This window comes from Suricata suricatta, chromosome 9 (assembly GCF_006229205.1).
Source record: "Suricata suricatta isolate VVHF042 chromosome 9, meerkat_22Aug2017_6uvM2_HiC, whole genome shotgun sequence".
Lineage (NCBI taxonomy): Eukaryota > Metazoa > Chordata > Mammalia > Carnivora > Herpestidae > Suricata > Suricata suricatta.
This window is the reverse complement of record NC_043708.1, coordinates 33,611,392-33,621,199: the sequence shown is the minus strand read 5'-3', so window position 1 is coordinate 33,621,199 and position 9,808 is coordinate 33,611,392. Positions and strand designations below refer to the sequence as shown.

At 44.3% G+C, this 9,808-nt stretch overlaps 1 long non-coding RNA gene across 2 annotated transcripts in view; it reads right to left on the bottom strand.

Annotated features, from left to right (window-relative positions):
• LOC115302749 overlaps positions 1–9,808 on the bottom strand; it is a 64,779-nt gene that overhangs the window by 38,809 nt on the left and 16,162 nt on the right. For both annotated transcript variants that reach the window (XR_003913617.1, XR_003913618.1), the window contains exon 3: positions 8,428–8,489. This is a non-coding gene — a long non-coding RNA (uncharacterized LOC115302749). The remainder of the gene's footprint in view (positions 1–8,427; positions 8,490–9,808) is intronic.

Genomic DNA, 9,808 nt, shown 5'->3' with positions numbered 1-9,808 from the left:
TCAAAAAACTATCCATAGAACTCCCTTACGACCCAGCAATAGCACTGCTAGGGATTTATCCAAGGGATACAGAAGTGCTGATGCATAGGAGCACATGTGCCCCTATGTTCATAGAAGCACTGTCAACAATAGCCAAATCATGGAAAGAGCCTTAATGTCCATCACCTGATGAGTGGATCAAGAAGATGTGGTATATATATACAATGGAGTACTACATGGCAATGAGAAAGAATGAAATATGGCCATTTGTAGGAAAGTGGATGGACCTTGAGGGTGTCATGCTAAGCAAAATAAGTCAGGTCGAGAAGGACAGATACCATATGTTTGCACTCAGGTCTAACAGGAGACCAGGAGAAACCTAATGAAGGACCAGGACAAGGGGAAGAGGGAGAGTTGGGAAAGAGAGAGGGATGCAAAACTTGAGAGACTATTGAATGCTGAAAACGAACTGAGGGTTGAAGGGGAAGGGGAGGAGGGAAAAGAGATGGTGGTGTTGGAGGAGGGCACTTGTGGGGAAGAGCACTGGGTGTTGTATGGAAACCAATTTGACAATAAACTATTAAAAAAAGAGAGTTGGGGAGAGAGAGGGACACAAATCATGAGAGATTATTGAATACTGAAAATGAACTGAGTGCTGAAGGGGGAGAAGGAGAGGGGAAGGAGATGATGGTCATGGAGAGGGGCACTTGTGGGGAGAAGCATTGGGTGTTATATGGAAACCAATTTGACAATAAACTATTATAAAAAAAGAAAAGTAGATCATTTCCCTTTCTAGGCCTCAAATCAATAAAATTCATTTTATTAGACAGTGAGTAAAATGTTTAGAATGATAAGAGACACACATCAGTCAAAGGGGGGTTTTCAACAAAATCCTGCCATTTTCTAATCAAGATGTTAAATTATCAGAAAATACTCAAACTAGTTTCTCAGCCCTATCCTTTAATGAGATGGCTTCTTGAATGGTGTCAAACATCAGAGCAGAGATTTGAGATCCACCTGTTGCTTGTCCTGGGAAGACTGACTGAAAGAGGGTAAGTCCATCCTACATAGGACATAAGAGGATTCAGCAGATAAAGGTCCAAGGATAAGGTGCGTGGATACCAGGTTCTCACTGCTTCTCTCCTGGAGGTGAACAGCCTCATCCATTTCCACCCAAAGATTCTAACAGGGATGCCATCCAATCACATCTCGTTCTTTGCACATGTCTAACATACATGGCAGCTCTGGGCATTTGTCCTAACCTGGCTCTCAGCTGGTGCGCTGGACCCAAAGCAGGTTAGGTGACCCTTCTGGCTTCTTCCCTGAGACTTGCATCCTGACTGAAGGCTCAGATTCCCACTTCTCTGCTAGTGAGAAGCAGCACAAAGCACACACAAGAACAGAGGGCATTTCTCTCTCAGGCCTCGGACAGCTGGTCCAAACCTGTTCATGCTTTCCCCTTGCCTCCTGCCCCACATTTGTTCCTGCTTGCAGTACATAAGCAGGGGGCTGGCCTTCCAAGCAAGGGCTGCCAAGGCCCACAGCTTCTGGAAAGAAAGTCATAGGGACTTTCTCTTAAATTAATCCAACAGAGAAGATGAAGATGACAGCAGGAAGAAGGGAGCCCAAAAGTACAACTATGGAAAATATTGCGTATTTCCCTAGAAAACAGAATTTTTAACTTCTTTCTTTCTCCTCACCTAAATCCTACCCACTCTTTAAGCCAAATCAGTTGTCCTCAAACCAGTAAAACCAGGGTGTAGGGCTGACTGTGGAGATTTTGCCTTCCCTAGAGGCCGGAATGTGATGCCATCAAGGGCAAGCTTTGCATTGGTGGCCATAGAAGAAACTGAATGATACCAAGTAGAATAAGAGGCCACCAGGGACTGCGTCAGGGAAGAGAGAAACTTGGGGTCCACACAGTCCCATTGTTTGAGAACTCATTGCCGCAGATGGTTAGTGTGGCCTGGGGAAGCACAGGTTACAATGCAGAAGGCTCCAGACACATCAGTCCCACCTGGATGGCAATCCTTTGAGACACCGCTCCTGTAGCTCCTCATTGCCAGGGGAAGTGCATAAGATTTGTGAACAGTGTGCCAGTCCCTTTGGACAGCTCCAGGGCCTTCTCCTCATCAGTGTGACACAGAACATCCATTAAATTTATCCGTACACCAAGAGAATTTAGACTCAGCAATCATGAAGCCTCTGCTCGTTCTATCTGCCCCCAAGCAATCAGCATCATTAAAAAGAAATCCTTCCTGATTCCAGCAAGTTGATTTTGAAAATTTCTATCCATCTTCAATTATTCTTACCACTCTCCTTCTTGCCCTGTGACCTAACTGGGAGCAGCCTTGAGGACCCACACCCCCATATAACCCATTGGCCCTCAGGAATGCATTAAATTTTGTCTTGACCTAATTTTATTCCAAATTTGAGATCTTTTGGTATCTTAGAAAGTTGTGAGTCACCTATTGGGAGTCTCAAATTTAGGCTCCCATTGCAGAAACCTTATGGCTTCCTTAGTTACAATAAAACTCTTCCAATTGGCCAGTAATTAGGTACTAATTCAAGTGAATTACCTACCAAATGTAGGAATCAGTCCGATCTCCTTCCTTCCCTATGCCTATGAGCTATGCAGCCAGACTGCCTGTTCAAATCTTGACTCTACTACTTCTTAGCTATCTCCTTGAGCAAACCTCTTTATGCCTCAGTTTCCACATCTGAAAGATGGAAGTAATAATAGTTTATAACTTGTGATTTTATTGTGAGGAGTAAATGAGTCAATATATGCAGAACACTTTGCACAGTATGTGACACTGTTAAGTACTCTGTAAATAATAGCTGCTATTACTATTATTACATAACTTTGGCCCAATTTGGTAAAAAGTATTCCTCTCAAAGTGCTGTATGAGCACTTATCCCTAAAAGACAATAAAAAAGAAATTATATTTCATCCCTCAAAACCAGAACAATAGCTTACCCTTCAATGTGGATACTTTGTAGGCAAGTTATTTTGATAAACCACTGCCACAGTGCTTATGGGTATTTAAACCCAGTGAAGCTTCTGAGTTAACAGTACCATTCAGAAATAAAGACATTTTTTTCCCTTCTATGGACCTGTGTCTCCATCTCTGCACCCTCTCTGACATCTCCATCTGAGTTTAGCCTCCAGGGAAACAAGCTTAGTCTGACCTGGTGAGAGCTGATGGCAGGAAACAGCCCTGATGTGCAGAAAGAATCACATGGGGGCTTAGTCCTGGACCCTGGTATGTCCCTCCCTAGAAGACCAAGTCCAATGCCATCTAAACTCCCCTTGGTGCTGCTGGATGTTTGCAGCTTTTAAAGAGACAGTTGGTTACAAAGGAGCTTCTGATTGAGTGTGAGGTTCTTTGTGGCCTTGCTTTCCAGGGGTTTGGGAACATGTGGCAAGAAGCAGAATTGGGCTTTATTCTCAAAGAAAGGATTAACTTCAGGTACAGTTTTAGCACTGGTTTGAGATAGGGCTAGCTTCTCTCTCCTGCTAAACCAGGATAAGAGAGATCAAGAAAATGGTGGTCTAGAAAGGCTAATCTTCCATTTCTGTGCAAGGTGGACTAGAAAAGATAGATCTGAAGACAGGGAAATGGTCCAGGAGGGAGACAAACAGGCCTGGGCCAGGTAACACCAGCCATAATCATGTAAAGAAAAAGAAAAGGTTTGTTTCAGTCCATTCAGTCTGCTGTAACAAAATACCACTGATTGGGTAGCTTATAAACAACAAACATTTATTGCTTACAGTTCTGGAGGCGGGAAGTCCAAGGTCAGAAAGCCAATAAGGTCAGATTCTAGTGAGGGCCCTCTTCCAGGTCACAGACCTCTCATTGTATGTACTTTCATATGGCAGAAAGAGTTTGGAAACTCTGTGGTGTTTCTTTTATAAGAGCACTAACATCAGTCATGAGGACCCAGTCTTCATGACTAAGACCTCCCAAAGGCCTCATCTGCTAATACTATCACGTTGGGGGTTAGGATTTCAACATATGAATTCTGTGACACACAAACATTCAGACCATAGCAAGATGAAAGACAGTCCCAAAGAAGAGCAACTGAACCACTAGTTAGCCAGCTGAATATGGGGCAGGGGAGAAGGAGCATTTAAGAAACTCCAGGATTTGGGGGTATAGCTCAGGGGTAGAGCATTTGATCGCAAAGAAACTCCAGAATTGGGGCACCTGGGTACCCCCATTGGTTAAACGTCTGACTCTTGATTTGGGCTCAGATTATGATCCCAAGGTCATGGGATCAAGCCCCATACCTAGCTCTGTGCTGAGCATGGAACCTGCCTGGGATTTTCTCTCTCTTCCTCCCTCTGATCCTTCCCTGCTTGCACTCTCTCTCTCTCAAAACAAACAAACAAATAAACATTTAAAAAATAAAATAAAGAAACTCCAGATTTAAGTCTGGGTGATTAAAAGAGTCTGTGACTAGGAGGAGAGCCCGATGATGTGGGAGCTGAATGATTAGCTGACAAGTTTGGTGACATCCTCCTGTAAAGGTCCAGGCAGCCCCAAACATGGGGTATGGAAGGCAGTCAGAGCTGGGAACTCAGATTTCAAAATAACTCATATTCATCATGAAGTTGTGAGAGTGAGTATCTTTCTGAGGGAAAGGACATACAGACAAAAGAACAAGAAGTTGCCATCCAACAGTGAAGACTCCTCTTGTCAGAGCAGAAGAGGAAATGAGGACTTGAAGGAGATGCAGAAGGAAAAGTCCAAGAAGGAAGAACAAGTGCTATTTAGGCTTTTCCAAAGAAACAGAACCAATAGAACATGTATCTTCTAGAAAGAGATTTATTTTAAGGTATTGACTCACATGATTATGGAGGTTGGCAAGTACAAAATCTACAGGGTAAGCTGGCAGGCTAGAGTCCTAGGAAAGAGCTGATGTTGCAGTTCAAGTTCAAAGAAATTTGAATTCTGCTGGCAGAATTCCTTCTTGCTCAGGGGACCTCATTCTTTGTTCTAGTATGGCCTTCAACTGATTGGATGAGGCCCACCCAAATTGAGTACGAGGCAATCTGCTTTACTCAAAGTCCATCAATTTGAATGTTAATCTAACATCCAGAATAATGTTTGACCAAATATCTGGGCACTATGGCTCAGCCAAGTTGATGCATACAATTAACGATCACAGAAGGTGATCCTTAAAGATAGGAGACCACAGATAGAGTTTTAAGATTGATAATATGACCAAATATGAGTGCTAACTGAGAGGCTTAGAATTACAAAGGAAAGTCCATTGGATTATATATCTACTATATATTGCTACTACCTTTCTCCCTGTTAAGTGTGCAATAGTGGGTAAGAGCATCGGCTTTGGGTTAAAATACATTTCCGGTAGACTCAGCCATTACTTGCTGTAAACTAGCACAAATAATTCTCCCTTTCTGGACCTCAGTTTTCCATGTTTAAAATAGGGATAACTGTATCTATTTCTTAAGATTACTTTGAGCATTAAATTAAATAGTATTTTTCAGTATCTACTACATACTAAGTGCTTGATAAAAAGTAGTTCATACTCTTTAATTAAATTTAATTAATTGGATTCTTAAAGGTTAATAGTATCATTATCCATGACCTTGACCACTATTGCCTTCATCTATCCCATATTCTGAGGACACAAAGGATTAAAGAGGAATAGATTAGGGATTAAGGGAGTCATTAAAGATAGAATGAGGAGTAAAGAAAAATGTGTGTCTGCACTGGGTTCCAGACCCCACATTCTACTCTGAAACCCAGTCCTGATACCTGAACACTTTTAATTCATTCCCTCCCTTTTACAAAAGCAAGGAAACATTTTCAACACTAATGCACTGTCTTCTCCCAACTCTTAGTTCAGTAACAGAGTCAGAACTAGAAAAAAAAGACCTTTTCCCTCTACTCTGTGCCCTTGTCACCAGAACAGTTATGTTCTCAAATCCCATGGCTTAGCCCTTGATTGTGATGCTGCATTTAAACAACTTTCAGAGAGAATGAGGGTCATAGTGGACCACATCAGTTCCGTCCCACAGCAGTGTGAGGCATGTGAGGAGGGAGCAGGTGTGGCGCTCACCCCATACAAGGTAGGCATGCTGACTCTTACTTCAGGGCTCCCAGACAGTCTAAACTACCTTTCATTTCTTTTTTCAGCCCAGTGAAACAGGGGTTAATGACTTTGTCCAAAGAAACAAAAGACTCAAATCCAATTAAAAAGATTTCAAAAACAAGTCAAGCATAAAGAGTGTTCTAGAAACTCTCCAATTGAATTTTTTTCATTGACAAATGATCCTGCCATCATCGTAGATAGGGTAACATATCTAATTCCTATAATTCTATACCCTTAACTGAAGCCTGCAGGAGATGCTTTGATGGAAAGAAAGATCAATGGGACTGAAAGGAACATATTCCACTTCATTCCCTCCCTCTAAATTCAATTTCTCACCAGGTACTCTGATAGCTTCCCTCTTCCACCCCTGCCTGAAGCCAATTCTCATTTATCCAGTCCTAATGAAGAACACAAAGCCAATGGATTCACCAAACATCTAACCTAGAGAAGACCTCAGCCCTCTCCCCCAAGCAAACCTCTTCCTCTTGGTAATTTTGTCTTATATTCTCCGAACGGAAGAATAAACTAAATAAACCGGAAAACAACCAGAAAGAGAAAAGACAGAGAGAGTATGGAAAGGCCTAGAGAACTCTCAAACAAGAGAACCTACTTCAGTATTATGAAGTGTCAACTACACTTGTCTTATGTTTAAATTAGACTTCATTTGACTCTTTTGAGCAAGTACCAGCATTCAACTGATTCACTTGGTAGCATATGTGTGGCCTCCTATGTGACACACCAAGCTACATATTGTCAGTATGCAGAGAAGGCATAGTCCTGTAAGTGACATTACTCAATGTGTTATCTCAGACAAGTGATTTGATCTCCCCATGACTTAGTTTTCTCATTTGTAAAATAGGTAGAGTAATAGACTCTACCTCAAAGGCCGTTTTGAGAAGTAAATGAGTTATTATGCATAAAGTACTATTGTAGAGATGTCATTAAAGGAGCATAGAATACTTGAGAGTAATTCCTCCAGGACTTTCACAAAGAAAATGCTTGGCTTGGCCTTTAAAAAAATTGAGCAGGGTTGTAAGGAGAATGGAAAGGGGTTGGAAAGGCTCTTCTAGTGGAGAAGTTAGCATAATAATGGCACAGAAGTGAGCATAAGCAGGAACTGCTGGCTGACAAAAGGCTGGAGAGAACTGGGAGGGGAGGCTGCTGGAGCCCCAGGACCCCCCTCCAGGCTCTGCTGGGCAGGTGCATGCAGTGAGGGAGATGTCCAGGTGATCTGTGGAGCTTCCGTGGCAGGGAGAAGGTGGTCTTTGACTGGGTACAGACAGTCCTGGAAGAGAAGGACTTCTATCTGCTCCCACCAATTCCCTCAGCCTCTATTCCCATTACTTCCCCATGGTGGGGTTGGGGCACAAAGGACGAAGTGATGTTTGGCCTTGGATGGAACCAGTTTCCAGTTAAATTTAAACAGAGCTCATCCTTGGCAAGTTTCTAAGTGGAACCTTCTGTTCTAGAATTTTCCTTCCTGAGCACCACCTCCATAAGCAATTTCTACCCATAGGCTCCCCTCTGCCCCTGACTTTCCAGAGTCTCCCAACACTCCAAGGAAGCAGTAACCCAGGTGAGGCAGACCTGGGGAGGCCAGGGGGTGTAGGGATAACCTCAGCAGCCACCGCCTTTGTTCTCTGACTGGGGAAACAGAAGGTATGGTGTGGGAAGTAGATGCTGAATCCCGGTCAAGGCCTTGGGACCATTTGTGAGATTACAAACCATGGTGTGTCCCACTAATCTTCCTGTCCTAAGTCTTTTGAGGAGAGTGGTTGGCAACACCTTGAAGTCCTTGTGACCAATGGGACTTAACACAGACATCACTAGATCTGCAACAGGGCAAGGGAGTACTAGTCCTTGTGTCTTGCCTCACTCCTTCCCGGCCCACATCCCCTACTGCCGTTGCCATGGTAACCAGCTTTGTACAGGAATAAGCTGAGAGTATCGTGCCTCAGTTGTGCTGTGCCTCTGGGTTTCTTGGACACAACAGCGTGGAGGCCAGCCAGGATCTGCAAGGAAGTTAACAACTCACAGGGCAATGCTGAAGTACTCGATGGATGTTTCTCCATTCCATCACTTAAACAGAATTCTGGGCACATTCTGCATGATTCCTTGGAGCAGCCTAGTGGGGCTGAGTCCCAGTAGCCTGCAAGAGTGACTCAGTCAAGAACACCCCCTCTAGCACCCTTCCCACCTTCTCTGTGGCACACTTTCCAGTCTCCACTCCTGTGCCCCAGAAATCATTTCCCCAAATTGGCTGCCCACACTCAAGCTCTTCGCTCAGCCTTTCTCTGAGAAAACACAGGCTAAAACACCCACCTGGGGGAGGTGGAGGAGGAGGTGCAGAGAGCCACAAAGAAGAATACGCAGGTAAACAGAGCCTGCAAAAAACCACAAGGGAGAAAGGTCAGAGGAAAGAAGCTTCATACTCTAAGACAGTTTCTGGCTCAGGGAGGCAGCATCGAGTTTGAAGTGGGAAGGAGAGGCCAGTGAGGGATGTGAGTAGAGAGGAAAAACTGTCCAGAGAACAGTTACAATCCACACCACTCGCCCCCCCTACCTTCCCTCCACCCAGATTGCACAGCCATATCTCTGAGCATCTCTGCTGCGGGAAGGACCACATGGGGCAGAGCCAAGGACCCTGCCCAGGTAAGGCATCCCCCTGGAGGAGGCAGTCTAAAGGGCTAGGGCATAGATGTGGATGGGCTGAGCCACCCACTTCAGGGGGAACTGGAATCCAAACTTGGGAGACCAGGCCAGCCCTCAGGGCAGGAGCAGAGTCATAAATAAGAGACCGAGTCAGGGATTCTGAGCCAAGGAGAAACAGAAGTAGAATAGGAACAGTAGGGAAATACCCGTGTACTGGCAGGGACAACTGCTATCTGTGGCTCTCCTTTGCCTGCATGTGGCTCCCTCAAGGGTACAGAGAAGGGTGGCTCAGGGTCAGTGACACAAAGGAAAAGCAGTCACTCCTGCCAGGGTGGTAAGCACTGATAACAGCTCGGTGCACTGTTCCAAAGGTATTTGCACTTTAATGCAGTGCCCCTTGAAGACCCTTTATCCAACCAATGGTTATTGAACACCTATCATGTACTGGGTGCTGTTGCAAGCACGGAGGTGAACACACCTATGGAACACAGTCTTATAGGGGAGACATGATGACTTAGTGTAAATAAACGATGCTGAGAGAATTCCAAGCAGAGGCAGGGGCATGGGGGGGCCTGTCCTAGTGCCTCTCAAACCATACCCCATTAATCACTGTTTAGCTACCAGTAAAACTGGCCCAGCCTTTCAGCCCTGTAAAATAAATAAATAAATAAATACCCTGCATGGCAATGTAAACTGGTGCAGCCACTCTGGAAAACAGTGTGGAGGTTCCTCAAAAAACTATCCATAGAACTCCCTTATGACCCAGCAATAGCACTGCTGGGGATTTACCCAAGGGATACAGAAGTGCTGATGCATAGGAGCACATGCACCCCAATGTTCATAGCAGCAATGTCAACAATAGCCAAAACATGGAAAGAGCCTAAATGTCCATCACCTGATGAGTGGATCAAGAAGATGTGGTATATATACACAATGGAGTACTACATGGCAATGAGAAAGAATGAAATATGGCCATTTGTAGGAAAGTGGATGGACCTTGAGGGTGTCATGCTAAGCGAAATAAGTCAGGCAGAGAAGGACAGATACCATA